This window comes from Cynocephalus volans, chromosome 4, assembly GCF_027409185.1.
Source record: "Cynocephalus volans isolate mCynVol1 chromosome 4, mCynVol1.pri, whole genome shotgun sequence".
NCBI classification, from domain to species: Eukaryota; Metazoa; Chordata; class Mammalia; order Dermoptera; family Cynocephalidae; genus Cynocephalus; species Cynocephalus volans.
In genome coordinates, this window is record NC_084463.1 from 91,793,928 (window position 1) to 91,815,889 (window position 21,962).

Sequence of the window (21,962 nt, forward strand, 5' to 3'; positions counted from 1 at the left end):
GTCCAACTTCCCTACTGGAGAGAGAAATCCAGCAAGTCCTCATGTTTCAGCCACCCCAGTTGAGGAGCCAGGCATGAATGGAACTTTCTTGGGTGTTCTATCTTCAACCAATTTCCCAGCTGAATGCAGCCTCATGAGAGAACCCAGCCAACACCACACAATAGAAAACAACACAGTTGAGACTAAGCAACCAAAAGAATCTTGAGAAATGACAAATAGCTGATATTTTAAGCCACTAGGTTTTGGGGTGGTTTGTTACACAGGCAGAGATAACTAGCACAACATACCACAGATCTCATGTTCTACTAAAGAATCATTTTAGAAAATCTCTTTATTTTAAAATTCATAAAAATGAGGTCCAGGGAGCCCTGGTTAGGAAGTGATTTTCCGAAGACAGCCGGGCTAGTTGGAAGAGAACCTAGCTCTCCTGATTCCCTGTCCAGAGCTCTATTCACAGCACATGCTGACATGAGCTGCTTGTCAGTCAACAGAACTTTCCCAGAGTGAAGTTTTCCTGATTTAACGGTTGGTTTAATTGACCAGATTCAGATTTTAAGCCATTAGAGACTCTTAGAAACTTCAAGCCATCTAATGGAATCTAGACTCATAATTGTAGTTCTATTTACTTTTCTAATTCTTCTCATTGAGGGTTCTCCCCTTATTCCTATGGTTTATGTAGAAGTCCCTTCCCCTCCTGATAGCAGTTAACACTGAAGAGCTCATGTTCTGGCATCAACTTCTCAGAGTTCAAGTCCCAGTTCCATTTGCTAGCTGAGGCAAGTTCATACACCTTTCTTGGCCTCAACTTCCTCATCAATAAAATGAGGATATAAAAATGTCTGCCTGTTATTTAATTATAAGGTTTTTTTACTTTGTTATGTTATTATTATTTTATCACTAGTGATTTTTTTCATTTTTTTTTAACCAAAGGCAAACTGCCAATCAGGATTTCTGATCATCACAAGTTAACTAGTGTTACCACTACAAGCTAAAATAATTCTTGCTAAAAGACAAGAAGAATGATGTCTTGGTTCCTCTCAGTGGACTTCTGTAGATAAATAGTTAATGTGTGCGGGGTTTGGAAAGATAATAATGTAGAGAAGGGAAAAAGTATTTTTCCTACTACCCTCCTAGGTTCTTGAGCTGGGGCCCTATAAATTGGACTGTGAGCCCCAATTCCCTCCAAGGGCTGTATAGTATCCTCTCCAATGAGATGACCCTAATGTGTATGGATGGTAGAAGGACAGTCTGCAGGTCTGTGAGCCAGTTTTCAGGTATAAATGTATGTGCTCAGTCTGCCATTTGGATTCATCCAATGCTCTTTCTACCAGAGCTGATCTTTGAAGAATAGGTAAGTATCACCTAAGTAAGGAGGCTTTGGAGGACCGTATCTCAACAGTACAGGGTGAGTACAGTCACATGGTTGCTAAATGTCCAATCAGAAAGTAAGATTTAAAATTCCATTAAGAAACCCAGCCTTTAGAATAACCTTTTTAAATGAAAGTTTACCCATCAACATCTCAATGCCTACATTTCTTCAGGAAGCAATAAGATTTTTTTTCTTCCATTGGAAATCAAATGCCAGCATGCAATACTCTCTGACATTTGTGGTTTGGTGTCTTTGCATTTCCTGTTTGAGATGTCTTTCTGACTAAGCTGATAATTTTCTTTCTTTTTTTCTTTTTCCTCCTGTACTTTCAATTAAACAAAAAACAACCTGATAACCTCCACAGCCTTGGTTCCTAACTTTCCATTAGTGTCACCATTGACCCTGTAAATATCTTCAACACACTGTGCCTAAATCGCTAGGAAAACTCCTACTGCCCACCTTTGCCTGTGCAAGAACCCTCATCCAAGAGTTTTCTATCATGCCTCTCTTCAATCTGCATGTGCACAAGCCCTCCTTATATTTCCTTCTTCCAAATTGACTGTGAACAATTTTAGGCCACTCTTAAACATTCTGCCTTGTATTCGTGTCATGGTCAAGACTGTCAACTTTGGAATTAGTCTGGGTTTGTATTTCAACTCCAGCATTTATTACATGTGTGACCTAGGGTAGGGCACCTAGTCTATCTCAATCTCAGATTCTTCATTTGTGAAATATACATAGCAATGGCACTTGATTCATAGAGGTTGTTGTATAGATTAAATAAGAAAATAATCATATTAGTCATATCAATAATTCTGGGAGAGTTTGCAAAGACGAAGGCAGGAGCAGTGAGTGGTGTGTTGCAGTCAGCTCACAAGAGCTAATTGTTAAATTTTCAGAAATCTTTGCAAACCAGTTGTAAAACACAGACATTACAAAAAATTAAATTTTATAAACTTAAATAAGTTATTAAAAACAGAGGTAATAAATACTCAACTCATTATTTCTTAATTGTTGTGTTACATTTTACTATTCTATATGCTCTTGAGGGTACTTAACATCTATTATATCAATGTCGTAGAAGCGTTATACAACAGTATGTTGCTGTGTATCTCTTCCCAAGTTCGTGCTGAATGACATCCAGTTGGTACATTGAAACCAATCATTGTGGAAGTATTTATACTATGAAAATTGGCAAATGCTGCAAATCAGGGCTTTCTACCCTCTCAATTCCCCCCCCAACCCAGTTATTAAGATACTTACCAGCAGAATTATGTAGAGGAAAACCACAAGGGACCTTGCAGTACTCCATGGCTGTTATCCCCTCTAGGTCCAAAAAGAGAATGAGAGGAAGGCAGCTACTAGAATCTGGAAGGGAAAAGGTGTGAAGCCAGGGTCACTTTAATAAGTACTATGACTTTTTTGGGTCAAGGAACATCACTAACCAGAAGTAACCCTGGAAAAAGAGAGCCAGGAGAATAAATCCCTGACCTCCTCTCCTCTTCTCTTTCAGTGCTTCATTTTTCCACCTCCTTCAAATGTCAAACCAAACAGATGTTAGAGGGCAAAGCAGCCTATACAGGTCAGTTCCTAGAGCAGAGAGAAGGGTAGAGAAGAGCAGAGAGTAGGTTTTAGAGGGAAACATAGAAGATATCCAGTCTGGTAAAATAGTGCTATATCTGGCACATAATAGGTGTTCAATTAACATTTTATATTAGTATGGTTTGTTCAAGTCAACACAAATTAATTAAAGATTATGCTGAATACCCTTTCCACAAGGGGTCCACAGTTCAGTAGAAAGGTGCGTAAATAAATTGTACATCAGTATGTGATGTACTATCATTAATGGAGGAAGATATGTCTGTCTCTTTCATTAGATGGCAAACCCCTATCAGGAGGTTGTTTTCACTTAACTTCTACAAATAAAATTGTTATGAACATTACTGCGCAAGTCTTTTGATGGACATATGCTTCTATTTCCTTTGGGCAAATAACTAGGAGCACCAAGCCCTTTTGGAAAAGTGGCTATACCATTTACATTCCCACCAGCAGTGTGTAAGAATTCCAGTTGTTCCACATCTTTGTCAACATAATATTATAAGTTTTTTTCATTTTGGACATTCTAATAGGTCTCAAATAGTCCCTAATGACTAAAAATATTGAGCTTCTTATCATGTGTTTATTTGCCATGTGTATATCTCCTTTGGTGAAGTATCTATTCAAATATTTTGCCTAGTTTTTATTGGATTGTTTGTTTTCTTAAATTGGGTTTGAAAAGTTCTTTATGTGTTCTGGATACAATTCCTTCACCAGATAAACAATTTCTAAGTGTTTTCTACTAGTCTTTGGCATAATAAAAGACCAGATCTCTGAAGACAAGAATTCTTGTTTTAGATGAAATATAATTTATCTTTTTTTTTTTTCATGAATTGTACTTTGGATGTAATATTTTTTAAAATCTTTGTTTAACTCAAAATCATGAATATTTTCATTTTATGTCTTTTAGAAGTTTTATAGTTTTGGATTTTACATTTAGGTCTATGATTCACTTTGAGTTGATTTTTACATTTGGTGTGAGAAATGAATCAAGTTTAATTTTTTTTTTTTTTTTTTTTTGCATATGGATGCTCAATTGTTCCAGCACCAATTATTAGAAAGTCTAGCTTTTCTCCATTGAATTATCTTTGCACTTAGTTGAAAATAATTTAATCATACGTGTGTATGTCTATTTCTGGACTTTCTTTTTTTCCATTGATCTATTTGTTTCTCCTCATGCCAATGCCACACTGTCTTGATTATTGTAGTTTTGCAATGAATCTTGAAAATGGGTAATTTCCATCCAGTGTACTTTTCATCTCAGATATTATAGTTTTCATCTCTAGAATTTTCATTTATCTGTTTAATATCTACATGTCACTACTTATTACTTTTAATCTACTTGAACATATGAAATATAGGCATAACTTTTAATGTTCTTTTCTATTAATTCTATCATCTCTCTCACTTCTGGGTCTGCTTCTATTGATTGATCTTTTTATCCCCATTATGAAAAAAACTTTTTTTCTTTGCATGCTTGTTAACTTTTTACTGGACACCAGCCATTGTGAATTTGACTTTGTTTGCTGCTGGATACTTTGTATCCCCATAGCTTTGTTACAGGACACAGTTAAGTCACTTGGAAGCAATTTGTTCCTTTTGGCGCTTGCTTTTAAGGTTCATTAGTTGGGACCAGAATAGTCATTAGTCTATGGCTGATTACTACCAAAGCAATAACACTCTGAGTATTCTGTTCAGTGTCCTGTAAACTAACTTATGAAAACTTAACTACTTCAAGCTCCATATGATCTCCAAGAATATTTCCCTCTATTCTTTCAGGTGGTTCTTACCTCAACTTCACTTAGTTTTGTTAGCTTCCTTATACACATGTGCTGATCAGTATTCAGCTAAAGACTCCAGAGGGACCCTCTGTAGATCTCTGGAGCTCTCTCTCACTGAATAGGTCTCTTCTCTCTGACAGTCTGACCTTCAAACAAACTCTACCCATTCTGGCCTCCTGAATTCCCAACTGTCTCCTCATCTCAGGAAGACTTCTGGTTCTGCCTCAGTTCCTCCTCTCTGGACTGCTGCTTGGAAATTCTCTCCAGGCAGTAGGCTGGGGCAATCATAAGACTTATGTGATTTGTTTCTTCTCTCTCAGAGATCACTGTCCTATTTTGATGTCCAATGTTGAAAAACCATGTTTTATATATTTATCATGTCCTTGCTACGCCTCCATTTCTTTAAAACAACCTTTACTACCTGTCCACCTTCGGCCTTAACCAAACCCTGATTCTTCTTTACCATATTTGTCAATAAGTCTCTAATTTCCCATGGATCAAGCAGCCTCATGAGTGATATTAGTGCACTTATAGAAGAGGCCCCAGATATACCCCTCGCCCCTTCTACCATGTGAGCTTAAAGTGAGAAGATCACTGTCTATGAGGAGATGGTCCTCACCAGACACCAGATCTGGTGTCTTTGATCTCTGACTACCCAGTTGCAGAATGGTGAGAAGTAAATTTTTGTTGTTTACAAATCATCCAGCCTATGGTATTTTGTTAGAGCAGCCTGAACAGATGAAGGCCTGATTGGTTCCTGGTGAGGTCCTGCCTCCCAGCTTGTAGATAGCCACCTTCTGACTCTGTGCTCACAAGAACGAGCAATCGGGCATCCAGCACAAAAAGGACCCTAATACTAGGTTCTGAGTGCACTAGTCATGCAAACTGCCCTTTTCCTCTAACCCTGCCTCTGCACTGGGCCTGCCAGCAGCACAGCTACAGTTGTGAGAGGAGGAAAGAAAAGGAAGGAGAAGACACTCCCATTCTCCACTACGGCTTCTGAGCTGGAGTTAGGATATAAGAAGTTTTAAATGGGATGAAAGAGAACAGCTTTGAAATAGGCTGGGCTGGGCTTTTTTAAACCTAAGAGCAACCAGGAGAGCTTTGGGATATATGTAGATATGAGTTGAAAAAAATGAGCTATTTTATTCTTTTACCTTTGTGGAGTTCAGTTTATTTAATAAGCTGGTGACATGTGTGTTCCTCCATGTGCAAGAATAGTTCTGGGATTTGTGATAGAATATAGTAGCATGGCACAATCTTTACAGTCAGACCAAACTGTGTATTCTCCCCAACACAGCACTTGGTAGCTGTGCGGCCTTGAAGATACTGCATCTGTTTCCTGGTCTGCATAATCGGAGTAGTAATCATTTCTACTTAATAAGGTGGTTGTAAGAGTAAAACTTGATAAGATATGAAAACCAGCTTCTAAATTGTACTATCTAAAACTTGTAATAAGATATATATGATGTTCAAGTAACATTATACATAAGTCAAAAATTGGAAGCAGCCGAAGTTGTTAAGAAACAGGAGCATGATAAATAAACTATAGCATATAGTTTATATATGCTATAGTTTACCTACCATATATCCATACTTTATATATGCTATAGTTTATTTATTAATATTGCACAACTGAGTGATCAGTTCCTTACACACACACACATACACACGTTGGCCTTTTCTCTTCTGAATGCCCACTATGGTATGTACCCATTTGTCCTTTGACATGATTAATGAACAGGATCCCCAAACACTAAGGAGCCATTTGGTTCCCAGCACCAAAGAGAGAGGGAGACTTACTGAATAAAATCAAAATATAGTTACATCTGAGGTCTTTAAGACAGCTCAACTTACTACTATCGTCTAGAAATCGGATGAGTCATGAGCCATGGAGACTTACAACTGCACCCAGATTCTAATTTTATACCAACCATTTCCCTTCTTGAAACCATCAAACTATATATTGTGCTGACACTGAAAACACCGATCCTTGACATTTTTCTGGGCCTGTTCTTGAGTGTTTCTAGGAAGCAATATGTCCAGTGAGGGCAGAGGGGTTTAAATGCATTTCTGATGACATAACCAGAAGTTATGTCCAGATATCACATCCCATTTCCCTACCACCATCTCCTGCCTTGCCTTACTCAGAGTGCTTTAGTATGACCTCACTGTCAGCATCGGGTGCACTCAGCAGAGTTATGCATCAGATTCTGATTGTTACTGGGGGGAGGGGAGGGAGGGGTCTTACTTATGATAAGAAGATCATGAAAGTGAGGTCATGGGTCATAATGAAATGAAGGTCTCATCTCCTAGCATTTCACAGCCAGCAAATATACCTGTTCCTCTAGTTCAGCCAATGGAGGCTTGGAAGTTTTGAGTACTCTGGCCCTCACAATGTTAATATCTTTCCCCTGGAGCCCCTGACAGTATCAAAGTAGCCAATCTCAAACTTCACCTGCTTTTCGACTCTACTCATGTCTGACTAGTACTGAATTTCTCCACCCCTCCTTTGCTAGCATGGCATTTATAAAATTTCATGGTTCACTTCTAGTGAAATGCTGTGAAGAAACACAGCCCATGCTACTAAAACTAATTTCAAAATAAAGCAAGACTCTTACTTGTACATCTCAAACACTACAAAGGGAACATAAAGCTAGAACCCCATAATTCTTTTTTTAAATACGCTTTTATTCTCTCCTATCCTCTGCCGTTCCTGTCCCACAGCCAGTCTCCTTTGTTTCCTTTAACCTTTCCCCCCAATTCCTCAGGTTCTCCTCACCGGGCACCTCTTGGAGTCCCTCTCCTCTTTCCCTTTCCTCCAGATCTTCTATTAGAAAGGCCAAGAGCTGGTATAGCAAGTAGACTCCTGCGCAAGGGCAGGGAAGATGCTACATTGGGAGCTTTCCTACCTAAATAGATGTATCTCATCAGCTAGCACAGCAGAGTGACCAAACCCTGCTCCAGTTTAGCCAATGGGTGGGGACAGCAGCCATTCCGAATAGCAGTTCTTAGCTCAGTAGAAACTATTAAATAGGAATGTTGATGTTTTCCTTGGAGTTGCTTAGTTGGGAGCTATGTTTTATGTTACCCATCAGGAGAGGTCCATCTCCCCTCCCTTCTCTGGCTGCAATCAAGGAGGCAGACAGAGGGGAGGTAGCAGAGGCTGAAGACAGGTGGGGACCATCCAGCAAAGCCAAGCAGGGCACTCTTTTTAGTGGTAACTTTCCCCTAGCGTATTGTGTCCCTTGTGTTAAGCCTAGTAAGTCTGCTTTGTTTCTTTTCCCCCTGAGGACAAAGAGGGTGGAATTTTATTTTATTTCTGAAAATCATAATGTGGGAAGACTAACTAACATCTCTAGTCAGGGATGAGAGAGTAAGTCTTTTGAATAGTGACCCTCAAAATGGCCAACACAAAATTGCATACCCAGCCTGATGGAGCTTGGACATGTTGTCCCCCAGAACTCAGGTGGAAATCTGATCCCCAGTGTAGCAGTGTTGGGAGCTGTTTAAGTCATGAGGGCGGATCCCTCATGAATGGATTAATGCTCTGCCTGGGGTGTGGGGGTAGTGAGTGAGTCCTTGCTCTATTAGTTCCCGCAGGATCCAGTTGTTTAAAAGACCCTGGCATCTCCCACCTCTCTCTCCTGCTTCCTCTCTCCAAGCCATCTGCTTGTAACTGCTGGCTGCCTGCCACTTTCTGCCAGGAGTAGAAGCAGCCTGAGGCCCACACCAGATACAGCAGTCCCAGAATTGTAAGCCAAATAAACTTCTGTTCTTTATAAATTACCCAGTCTCGGGTGTTCTGTTATAGCAACACAAAAACAGACTAATACACGGCCGCTTAAAATGAAGACTATTGAATGACATGAGAAATGCTCACAACAAAATGAGCAAGATAAAAATTATACAGAGTGTCACAGCATAATCCTGTTTGCTTAGAGAGGAAGAGCATGTGCCCAGGAAAAAACATTAACTCTGTTTATCTCTGGAGCTGGATGACTTTTTGCTTTTATTTGTCCTTTTCTGTATTTCCTAGAGTATTATTGTTTTAAGTAAAAATTTGAAAAGTAAGCAAAATCTGCCCCCAAGAGTGAGCGGCTCTCCAGTACCCCATGGGTGCTCAAAAACATTGCCATTCAAGCTCACCTATGCCCCGAGCTGCAGTGAGCTCCCCGAGCGTCACCAGGAGTCCCCTGTCCCCACCAGCTCACCCCATCATGACCACCCTCCCTCCTCTCTAACCAGCACATGTGCCCACAGCCATAACTCTGCCTGCACCCTGGACTTTAGGGAAATAAAGCCAATGGGGGTGGTTGAATGAGTAGCAGCTATGCAGAGGGCAAGGGAAGGGAAAGGAGAAAAGCAGGTATCTGCACTTATTGTGTGTAGAAACTTAACAGCAAGATGTACTGGGTCGCATCTGCTTCTGTGAGGAGACAGCCCTAAGCATCTGGAGAAGCCTCCTCAGACAAAACTCAAGGGCATCTGTGAGCAAAGCTAAATTTAGCTGCTCTATTTCCATGGGAACAAACATAATCTTTATCTTCAAGTTCTTTGTTATTTATTTTTTTTATGAAGAGTAATCTATGGACAGCATGATCATCTTCAATATGCCTGTTAAAATTGCAGAAAACAAATCTGGTGGCCAAGAGACCTTGGTGAACACACCCAGTGTGGGGGCTGGGACTCTGGTCTTACAGGTTTAGGGCCCGATTTTGTCAGCTCACCAGACAGTTCCATTTCCCTGTTATGCACTCATGGAAATAAGCTCATAAGAGACTGAGAGGTAATGAGAATGCAAATTCATTGGTTGAAAATTAAAATGATTTTAAATACAGAATTATCATATGACCCAGCAATCCCACCCCTAGGTATATACCTAAGAGAATTGAAAACATATGTCCACATAAAAACTTGTACGTGAATATTCATAGCAGGATTACTCATAATAGTTAAAAACTGGAAACAAATACCCACCAACTTATGAATGAATTAATAAAATATGGAAAATCCATACAATGGAATACTATTAGGCAATAAAAGAACGAAGTACTGACACATGCTACAATGTGGATGAACCTGAACACTTTAGACTAAGTGAAAGAAGCCAGACACAATAGACCACATGTTGTATGCTCACATTTATGTAAAGTGTCCAAATAGGCAAATTTATAGAGACAGAAAGTAGATTAGTGGCTGTAAGGGGATGGAGGGAGGAGGGAGTTGGGAAATACAGGGGTTTTTTTGGGGATTATGGAAATGTTCTGGAATTAGACAGTGGTATGGTTGCTCAAACTTGCCAATAAACTAAAGAGTTGTACACTTCAAAAAGGTGAACTTTATGTTATGTAAAATTTTATGTTATGTCCATTTTATCTCAATATAGAAAAAAGGAATGAGAAGAATAGCTGCTTAGAGGACAAGATCATCAATCAGTTCACCTTCCAGGCCCAACGTGAGACCTACACCCTAACCAGAATATCTGACAAGCATGGGTTGTGAGCAAGGTGCTATTTGTATGGTTTCAGTTCTTTGTAGTAACTGATGTCATCCCTTGGTGTGGCCCTGCCAAGGAACAGAACTACTTGGTGGGCACCTATGGCTCACCTCCAGCCACCAGGATAGGTACTGACTTGAGCAAAAGGACTAGTTCGAGACCTTCCCTGCTTCCATTTGATAAAGCTTCTAATGGATTGCAGGCTGGGATGGAATTGCTTCAGGCCTTGAGCATGACAGAACCTGGAGATAATGTCATTTTTCTCTGAATCTGGACAAGGATGGTGTGGACCAATAGAAAAGGGACGGTAAAACAAGCCCATTCTTGAGACTACCCAATGGGAAAACTTTTGGCCATTCTGAGACCTGAGGTCCCCCATTCATTCTGGCCAGTGACCATTCTGAAACCATTCCAAATTCATGGAATCTCATAATGAACAGCCAAACCTTCAAGTGAGCATCTGGCTGAGTTAGGGGTAGCCCTCTGGAGGATGGGACAGGAAAACAACCCTCACATTGCCTTGAGCACTCATTGCACAGTTATCTCCAATGAACTGCTTATTTGTTGACCTTGACCTTGAGTTGCTAAAGAGTGATGAGTAGAAAGGGATCCACCGGGGAGGCTACAAAGGCAGTTTTCTTTCCTAAATAATGGATCTGCCCTTTCTACACAGCTGTGCTTTCAAACACAGGTCTCTGACCGAAGCAGAGGCATCAGGAGCACTAAATACACCAGGAGGCTGAGCCAAGGACAGATAAGTGTGACATCCCCCATTAGATGTTCTTTCTTACTTTGTGAAACCCATCTTTCCATTTTTCTCTACTTCTTTTCAAAATTTTAACCCTTATGGAAATGGTGTCTGTCAACGCAGGTACCTCTCTCACGAAGGGCTTTCACATGAGAGCGGTTTGCATCATCCCAGCTTCCCTCGTGGTCCTCACGCTCTATCTGCACTCCCTCCCCACTGCGTCTTTCCGTCTTCTCGACCTCATCTCAGCCTCTTGAAGCCAAGGATGCTTACAGAATTAACCGACTCTATATCACCTTTCAGGCCTTTTAAGAATTCCACTTTTTTTCCTTATTAATTGAGGAAATGGATTTCTTAAACTATAAGAAATATCATTTTTTTAAATCCTTCATTTTTAAATACTGATGAACACTTCCCAAGAAACTTCCTTAACATTTCCAACAGAGCCGACTGGTATGTAGAGCTGAAAAATAAAAAAACGTGGGTCACTGTTTTCCCTCACTGATCTCCATGCCTCTGTTTCCATCTTTGTTAGCTGGTGGTAAGACAGGAAATTTTATTTTGCCCAAATGAAGCCGACAGCACTGGGGAGTAGTCAGGACGCCAGCTTAGACCAATTGAACCTATGCCTATATTAAAGTATTTTCTACAATCTCTTCTCAATTTGGACCCATCTTGTATCACCATAACAACTTATATCCCATAATAAGCAGAATCATTAGATGAATGACAGAAAATGACAGGAGAAGGTGGTTTACTGTTAGGTTTTTTTTTTTTTTTATTGGAAGGAGGGAAAAGGATATCAGTTAAATACATATCTCCTCATTTCATAATCTACATTCCACTAATTTAGGCTCAGAAATATCAGAACCATCTATTCACTCTCAACTTCCAGTTACTATCATGACATTTTAAGATCAAGTGTCCCAGGGCTGGCCCATGGCTCACTTGGGTGAGTGTGGTGCTGATAACACGGGTTTGGATCCCTATATAGGGATGGCTGGTTAGCTGGCTCAGGAGAGCTTAGTGCTGACAACACCAAGTCAAGTGTTAAGATCCCCTTACCGGTCATCTTTTGAAAAAAAAAAAAGATAAAGTGTCCCTCCTCCAATCACCCAGCATTTCTATGTCAAAAGACCATAGAAGGGGGAAAGATTTCTTCCTTCAATCAACACAGTCTTCCCTGGTACTCTTTCCATATACTCCGACCACAGCTTGAACATTTTCCATGGTCTACTTCAATGTATTCTAGTGATCTGTTCACTTAAGTACCTTTCCTCCTAGAATGAAATACCCGTGAGGGCAGGGACTATATCTTATCTCTTGTTTTACTTTTTATGCCTAAAGTTGAAGAGGTGCTCAATAAATAACTGTTGCATGGAACAGAAGAATTACTGGATTTAGATGGTGCAGTTTCTGAGAATATCAAAGGTAACTCAAGTTGTATAATTTGTAGGAAGTAGGCCCAGAGTACATGTGCGTTGACTGTCTAACTGGCCCAAGTGATTCAAGGCCTTAATGAAGCAACCCCAGTCATTTTCTTCTAAACTTTTTTTATTATTAAAAAATTCATACATAAAAGTTACCCCCCAAAATAGTATAATGAACATCTGTACACTTGCCCGATAAGTAACAAAACATTGACAATTGTTAATATTTAGCCATATTTGCTTTATCTATATCTATAAAAATAAGTAGATGTTTTCAAACAGCTGCCATGTTTAATAAAAAGATGGTCTTCATAAACAGAACAAAACCTTTAAAGGGTCATTTCACTGCCACAGAATGAAGACCAGATCCCTTATAAAGTCTTGCAAGGCCCTTTGCAATCTGGATCTCATTAACTTCTGGATTTATTTGCTGCTACTCCCCCTCTTCCTCCACTTCTCTGGCCAGGATGGACTGCTTTAAATTGTAGGATCAGCATCCAGCGTTCTCTCTCTTCCCTCTGGGTCTTTGTGCGTGCAGTTCCATTTGTGGAGGTAAGGTACATTCTCTCTCCATCCCACTTCATCTGGCCAATTCCTACTCTGGTTTTTTTTTTGGTCTTTTTGTGACCGGCCATACTGGGCTCAGCCAGTGAGTGCACCGGCCATCCTTACATAGGATCCGAACCGGCGGCGGGAGCACTGCTGTGCTCCCAGCGCCGCACTCTCCCGAGTGCACCACGGGGTCAGCCCCCTACTTCGGTTTTTAACTTAAATGTCTTATCTGTCCTCCAGGAAGTATTCCTGACACCCTCGGGCTGTTTAGCAGCTTCCACCATGTGCTTCCATTGCACTCCTATCAGAGCTCCAAGTATAAGGCACAGGTCTCTCTCCACTGTTAGACCTGACTCACATGATAAGGACCATATTTCTTTTATCTCTGCATCCTTCATACAAAGACAGGACTTTCCACGTAGTGGGTGCTTCATGAATATTTGTTTAAATAATAAGTTCATGAAGAGGCACAGGACTAGGTTGGCATTATAAACCTGAGGAACTAAATGCCTTTACAAATCTTTTTCTTCTTTGGGCCTTCATTGACCCATTTGTACCTGATGACTCTTAAGCTTCCTTCTAGCCCTCAAACTTCATTATTCCATAGTGTAGAAGGAGTGGCTTCTAGAGCTGTTAAATGCCAAACTGTTCCTATGGCAACCACAAGGTTCTATTGGCCCAAACTTGTAGAATGTCAGCCTGAATGCACCAGGTATTAGGAGATCTCAGTGGCCCTCCCTTCTTCCAGAGGCCACCCAGAGGTGGATTATATGATCTGTCCTCTTAGTTAGTTCGTCCATCCCAGGCTTGTTTCTGAGGCTTCCAGAGATTTAATAAATGGTTGCTATAGAAACAACATTCCCTCCTGGAAGCCTTTTTTCTCTATGTGCCAACTACTCCTGAATACGCAGGGTCCTAATAAAAGCTAGCTACAGGGGGCAAACCAGGAAATAGCATTAGTATAACATAAGGCATTTGTACCGAGCTTCACTTAACACCAGCTCATCTGATTTTCATGTCAACCAAGGGGAGTGATTTTTATTATCCCTATTTCATAGATGAAGAAACTGAAGCTTAGCTCAGAGAATTTAAGAGGCTTTCCTGAGATCACACAGTTCAAGTGTGATTGTTAGAGTAGCTGTGATTCAAAGCCAAGTCTGATTTCAAAATCCATGTTCTTAATCATTAGGAGTTACTGCATCAATTCAAGCAGATACCAGTAAGATCTTAGCTCTGTATGCTTGGAGACAATGGGATTCCTGGAACTGACCAGGTATCAGGGCCTCACCAGCAGTCCAACCTCTCAAATCTAATAGATAATTTAAGACTAACTAGAGCTGGTGCCCATGTCCAATTGGAAAGATTAGGCAGAACTACAGGATATATCAGACACTGGCAGAATTCAAGGTCAAGGGGTTTTTGAGAGGATGACCACACCCTCTCAAAGTCTTACCTTCTCACTTTTAGTTCATTTAATTCTCACAAAACTCCCCATGAAAGGCAGGGCAGGGGTTGTCATGCCCATTTTACAGATCAGGATACTGAGGCTCAAAAAGTTAACTTGCCTAAAGCTTAGCAGCAAGTAAGTAGTTAAAAAAGAGCTCATTCTAGATCTAATTATAATTCCAGTGCCCCAACCACAAAAATTTTAACCATCTCTAGTAACGGAATGCATGGCCAGCACAGATGTTATGATGATAATGGCCACCATTTATTGAGAACTATGTGTACAAGAGGCTGGAAAGTTAAGGAACTCTCCTAAGGTCCTCACAACAACTCCATGGTATAAGTATCATTGTCCCTATTTTACAGATTAAAAAAACTGGATTCAGACAAGTGAAGGGACTTACCCAAGATCCAAAGTAAGTAACTGGTAGAAGGTGAATTTCAACTCAGATGTGTCTGATTCCAAAGCCCAAATGTCATTTTAGCTAATGCTTATAATCTCCTCCACAGGAAAACTAGACCTATAAACAATAGCAACAATTTAGTTTCTCTCTACCTTGCTCACACCCTGATAGATTCCTCAGATTAGCATACCCTCACTTATCAAATCCAAGCCCTGCCCCCCATCTTCATCAGTTTTTTGGCTTCATGTGACCCAAAAATAACAATAGCTTAAAGATTGGACATTAGTTTTCTTTCACAAAAGAAAGTCTCAGAGGTAGGTAGCCCATGGCAATTTCAGAATGAGCAGAACCCAGGCACCAACCAGCTCTCTCTTCAGTCATCCTTATGGTGTGGCCCTCACCCTCGAGTTCAAGCAACAAGGTGGAGAAAGGGATTGAGAGTAGTGCACTTTCTTCCATTAACAGACTTCCTGGAGTTACTATATAACATATCCCTGGCCAAACTTAGTCACACCAAGCTGCCTCAGCCAGCTGCAAAGGAGGCTGGTAAACATCTCATCCAACAGAGCCTTCTGTTACTGAGCGGGAAGGGAAGAATGGATGACAGCAACTAACTGACAGTGCTAGTCACACCATCCTCAAGGCTCAGCGTTCTTTCCATTTCCTCCTAAAGCCCTCCTAACCCACCACTCCCAATGTGATCTCATTCTTCTCTGAACTCTTGTGAGGCCTTTAGCAAGCACTGCATTAGCTTCTGAATTATTTATGTAGCAGATACTATTCCAGACATGATAGGTAGATAGATGATAGTGACCCAGATAGATGTATCCGGACATGGACATGGACAGAGATGTAAATATGAACAGGTTTACATGTAGGAGTAAATAACAATATAACCATAAACTTTCATATGGGTAACACAGTGGTTCAGAAAAAGTACAGACTCTGGAGTACAGATAGATCTAAGTTCAAGTTCTATTTTCACCCTTAATTTTTGTTCAAATTTGTAGGTTAATTAACCTAAGCCTCAATTTCCTAATCTGTAAAATGAAGATCACAATTGTACCTAATAATGTTCCCTAATGGCTAAATAAGATAATGCATGTAACAGACTTAACATTGTGCCAGGCACATAGTAAGTGCTCATTAAATATTTTATTTCTCCTTCATTCCTCACAATGGAGATTAATGTTATTATCCTTACTTTTAAAAAGAAGAAATTGAGGCTCAGGGAAGTTAAAGAACTTACCTCAGGTAATAGTGCTAGTGGTGGTACTACTGAGACATGAACCCAAACCTAACCTCCAATCCCGAGCTCTTAGTTCAACACTCCTGTCTTCTGTCTCTTTTCGCTCCTGCCATGTCTAATGCGTAGTAGGCTTTCTATAACTGTCTGCTGTAAGAAATTCAGATGAATCAGCTGTCATTCATTCTTTCTTTTGCTTTAAGGCCTTCTAAGCTGTTATCTCCACTGCATGTCGAAATACAGGGGGAAATACTTTTAATTTCCAAGATAAGAATCATTTTCATATAAAATCCGTATAGGGTGGAAAATCTGATTAGAATGATTTTCTTTAGAAAGGAATTGGCTCAAGGCAGCCTTTCTGACTAGCAGAGGAATAATGACAAAAACCAGATGCAGCAAAGTCAAACACTGAGCTGCTCTCCTTTGGAGACGAAATTTTGCATTCCAAGCTGCCTACTTCATTTGCTCCAGGTACAAAACAATGTGAATCTCTTTCTTACTAAGAATCAAGATATTTTTGTAAGCAATAACTCAATTCTGAGAGATAACTGCCCTTGGGAAGAGAGGATTAGGTACACCCACACACATTCTAAAAATTAAGAGATATGCTTAGTCCGTTGTGACTGATAACTAGAGCAGGAGGGCACGCCTACCACGCACCGAGCTGCGATCCATCGACAGCCGAGACAGCCGGTCTGGTTTGTCGCAGTCCTCTAAACTGTTCCTTTAAGGTGGGACAGTGCGAAGAGTCTTGGATTTCGTCAGAACTCCTTGGCTTTAGTTCTGAACTGGGCTATGTGACTTGCCCACTTACTGCGTTTCGATTTTACCTTCAATAAAATGAAGGAGTTGGACTATCTGACCATTTAGATCTCTTCTAGCTGAAACAATATTTTATAAATCTGTAATTAATTCTGGGCATTTGCAAAGGATTGAGGAAAGCATATTAAATGTTATAGGCTACATTTTAATTTGTTTTGTCTGTTGAATTTTTTTTTTTTTTTTTTTTTTTTTTTTTTTTAACGAGGCATCTTTTTCCCTTCATTTTCTTTTCTTCTTTGAGGGGGTGATCTTAGAATTTGTACTCTGTTACAGAGTATTGCTTATTTTTGACATGCTGATTGATGAATTTAAAAAAATAAAACTAACATCTGTATAGCATTTTATACATTCTGAAGCAATTTCACTGTCGTTATCTCACTGTGTTCACAATTAACCCCTGAAACTGGAACAATACCATTGACCGAGTGTAAAAAGAGTGGATTTAGAAGCCAAAGAGCCTGAGGCCAAATTCCAATTTGACCCATTAAAAGTTCACAGAAGTAGGGAAAGTTACTTAACTTTGCAGAACACTCCAGTTTCCTTATCTCAAAAACTAGGAAGATGATAACAATAAAATTAGGTTCTTATGTAAAGCACCTTGCAACCTAATAGCGGGTCTTTCCTTTTAGCTTGGGAAGAAAGCAGAGGCTAGAAAATTAAGGGATTCTCCCAAGGTTAAGAGCTGCCCCAGGATAACATCAAACTAGAGATAAGTAAGGGATGGACCAAATTTAAGACACCTGTGAAAACTGTACTTTGGTTTTTCCATATATTTGTTTGTTTGGAAGGAATGCATTTAATACTGAGGGATGCACTGAGGAGAGTGTTCATCTACACAGGGAGCTCAGGAATTCTGAAACATCTGGGCAGCACAATTACTCACCCTCACATCCAAGGAGCTCTGATTGAGCGCCTACTGTTTGCAAAAAGACCTGCTAGGCCTCTAGAAGAGGAGGAGGAAGAGGAGGAGGAATTTGAGAATTAGAGGGAGGCCTTGAGTCACAGGATTTTTTTTTTTTCTGTATACTTTATTGAGGTAAAGGAGTTTGCAAGGCTGATGTTAGACTGTGGGTAGGTTCTGAAGTCACTGGTTTATTATGTTGGGTACTAGAGACACCAGTACTTATCTTCCTCAAGTTGCTTATGGTCTAGAGGGGATACAGCAATGACCCCAGGAAAGACAAGAGTGCCCAAAAAGAGGAATCAGAAGGGAAAGTGCTTTTGTCTGGGAAGATCACATAGGCTTCTCAGAGAAGGTGATGTTACAGCAGAATCTTAGGTAAGGCTTAAGAGGAGTTTACCAGTCTGACAAGAGGAGAAATCATTCCAGGTAGAAGTAGAAGACAAGAGAAGTAATCATTCCAGAAGAGACAAAGCCTAGAGCATTTAGGTAGCCACAAATAGTTAGGGATTTATAGGGAAGCAGAAGAGGCAAGATTCAAGAGATAGGCAATCAGGGTGAGATCCTGTAAGACTGGCCCGAAAGCACAAATCTTACTTGTTGGGAAGGCTCATCTCGCAGAGACCAGGAGACAGAGATCGCTGCAATCAAGCAAGAGGTTTTTTTATTCCAGCATGCTGGGGTCGCTCCATCTTCAGGACAGAAGCAGCCCCAAGCTCTTAACATGAGCACTTTTTATGCAGTTTGGTAGGCAGACTTTGGCAACAGGATGAGTTGTATACAGCTTATTGGTCACCTGAGGTGACTTTTAAATTCATTGGTGGCTTTCAGTGGGGTGTTATACAGACGAGGAACTGGGGAATTGCCCAACAGCCCACCCCTTGTGTGGTTAGGCCCTTCCCAGAACTGGGTGAACTTTGGGTGGTTTGGGAAGTCCTTCATCTGCCCTTACCAGAAAGTCCCACCCGCAGGGGCTTGTAAAACCTTGCGGAAGCTAATTACAGAAGCAGAAAAGCTAGTCAGTTAATATTTAAGGGTGGGGGAAGGGGTTCAGGTCCACAATCCTAGACTTTGAATAGAATATTAAATGACACTATCCTATAGGTAGTGAGAAGCCAGTAAGATTACATAAGGCAATAATACAGGTATTTGGTCTCTGAGAGATTCTACTGACCACCACTCAGAAATGAACTTGGGTGGGTGGGTGAGGAAGTAAGGTTTGGAAGGACCAGCTGGAAGACTAATCAAATGTAAATTCACTGAAAATCCTAGTTCCCTGAATGGTGCAAAATTTTTAATTAATTATTTTTTACAAATATTTAGAGGGAAATAATTCACTTTTCAAAAACATTCCTATTGGGCCGGCCCGTGGCTCACTCGGGAGAGTGTGGTGTTGATAGCACCAAGGCCACGGGTTCGGATCCCATATAGGGATGGCCGGTTGGCTCACTGGGTGAGTGCGGTGCTGACAGCACCAAGTCAAGGGTTGCAATCCCCTTACCGGTCACAAAAAGGACAAAAAAAAAAAAAAAAATTCCTATTTTTTGGTTTTAGTAGGCTAGACTTGAAGCCAATTTAATTCTGGCTTTATCACTTATTATCTGTTTGACAATGTTTCTTAAACTCCCTACTTCAATTCCACCCTCTGTAAAATGGGAATAATATATCCTATCTTATGGACTTAAAGTGAGTTTGGGATAATGCACACCAGGGTCTCGTGGTCAGTAGTCAACCTCATGGATTATATTATTATATAAATGTTTTTATTTTAATCTGCCAAAGAGTCAGTTCTCTGAGTACGTTTAAATCTGACTTAATTTAGAGTATTCGATCTATAAAAATTCAATTTTCACATGACATTCCAAGAACACATTTATTCTTTTAAGGGAGACTTGCTAGCATCTTCTTTGTAGTTTTCTATCTGTCCCTGAAGGCCAGGTTCTTAAAATGTTGGATGGGAGAATGGAGAAAAAAAAAAAAAAAAACGCAGGAAACTGTTAAGTCACTAAATTATATATTTTATCTAAATCATTTGAGTCATATGGTGACATCTAACCTTTCTCAGTTTTCCTTTGATTTTTCTCCTCATAGCTCTAGTCACCTCAGACAAACCAATTAAACTTCATAAATCCTTGAAGGATTATGTGTTCCCAGCTCAGCTCACTTAGAATTTCAAATGAGGTGCTGTCTTCTCAGAGAATACTCGATTGTTCCTTTATCAACTCCTGTGATTTCCTAATGTCAGTCATTCAGCAAGCCTTTATTGGGTGGTTTTTATTGATTTTTCTTAGGTGATTTTTATTCTTGATGGGTAGTACAAAGAAGAGAATGAGACAAATCATTCAGATGTGGAATTAACAGTCTGGGCTCTCTGCAAAGCCTCCCACAAAAAGGACTTTGTTTCCCTTGCAGTTGAATACCACCTTACAGTTTACAAATCACTTTGCAGGTGTAAGGTGCTGTTTAAGGACACTGGAATATTTAATCCTCGCAAGAACTCTTGATGTATAATAATCAGCATTTTGCAAATGGGAACTGTTGCTCAGTAAAATTTCGTGAGCTACTCAAATGAAACAGAATTAGTAGGAGGCAGAATGGATGCTTCAACTCTGACTCCAGGTCCAGGATTTCTAAAATACAGTGGCCTGAAAAATTGAGCCTGAGAAACTTTAATAAAAAGGCAAATTATCCTAATTTATTTAAGACCTTTTGCATCTGATGCAGATCTATGAGCTACATCTTCTCTAGAAAAAATGAAAATAGACATCTTCAATTACCATAATATACAGACACAGTTTGGAAATATCTGTGTCTACTGTCTAAGCAATCACTTCAGTCAATAAGGATATTTACATGAGGCTTCCATTTAGGTTTGCAAACCAGGGAGACCACCTCTCAGTGTGAGAAGTAAGTCTGTCTAACCAGCAAAAAAGATGCAAAGGTTTTATAGTAGAGGCTTAGGAAAGTCTGATGAGTAAAGAAATACCAAACATTGTGTGAAGACTAAATGGATAATTCACTATGACATATTGAACAAATGGTTTCTCAGGCCTTTTACAATGTTTATGGCTATTCTAATCTAGGCTAATCAATTCATAGGTAATTCCCATATGTTTAACAAGTTGGCACCTCCTGTCCTCCCAGGATTTCTCTAAACAACGTTATCCGTGCTTATCTATACAAGAGTGTGTTTGTCAAGCAGTAAATTCTGATGAAGTGTCAGCTCCTTGAGCTGGAAGAGAACAAGTCAATTAAGTCATTAAAAATGTAGTCATTGTGGTTTTTCTTCTTTTATTCTCCTTTCCTGGCCTCTTTTCTTCTTCGTCACCACTTAACAACTACAAAATGTTTTAAGGACTTAAAAAGATTCATTTATTCAATGTTTATTGAGTGCCCATAAGCACATTGCACCATTTATGCATTGGGAAAATGGCAGTGAATAAAATAGGCAAAACCCTCACTCTCAGGGAGCTTATTATATCCTAGAGGCGAAGATGAACAGAAAAAGAAACAGAAAAATATATCAGATGGTGATAAATACTCTTGAGAAAAATAAAGCAGAAGAAGGAATTTTGGGGTGCTGGGATGGTGTCATGATTAATTTTATGTGTCAACTCGACTGTGCCACAGGGTGCCCAGATTAAACATTATATTTCTGGGTGTGTCTGTGAGGGTACTGTTAGACGAGATCAGCATTTGAATAAGCAGACACAAAAAAGTACATCAATCTCCCTGTGTGGGTGGGCATCACCCAATCCATCAAGGGCCTGAATAGAAAAAAAGCAGAGGAAGGACACATGCACCCCTTTTGCTTCCTGCCTGACTGTTTGATTTGGGGCATCAGTCTTTTCTTGCCCTTAAACTGTATTTATTCTTGTGTTCAGACCTTCTGACTTACACTAGAATTGCACAATCAGCTTTCCTGGGTCTCCAGCTTGCAGACAGCTTATCATGAGACTTATTAGCATATCTTCTCCCTCATCCTTTTATTTGAAAGTATAAAAATACAGAAAAAAAATCAAGTAATAATAAAATAAACATATGTATTTATCACTCAAGTAATAATAAAATAAACATATGTATTTATCACTCAGAATTAACAAATGTCTTCCTTTTTTTAAATAAAAGAAAAATACTACAGATAAACAAAGCCATTTTTGTTACCTT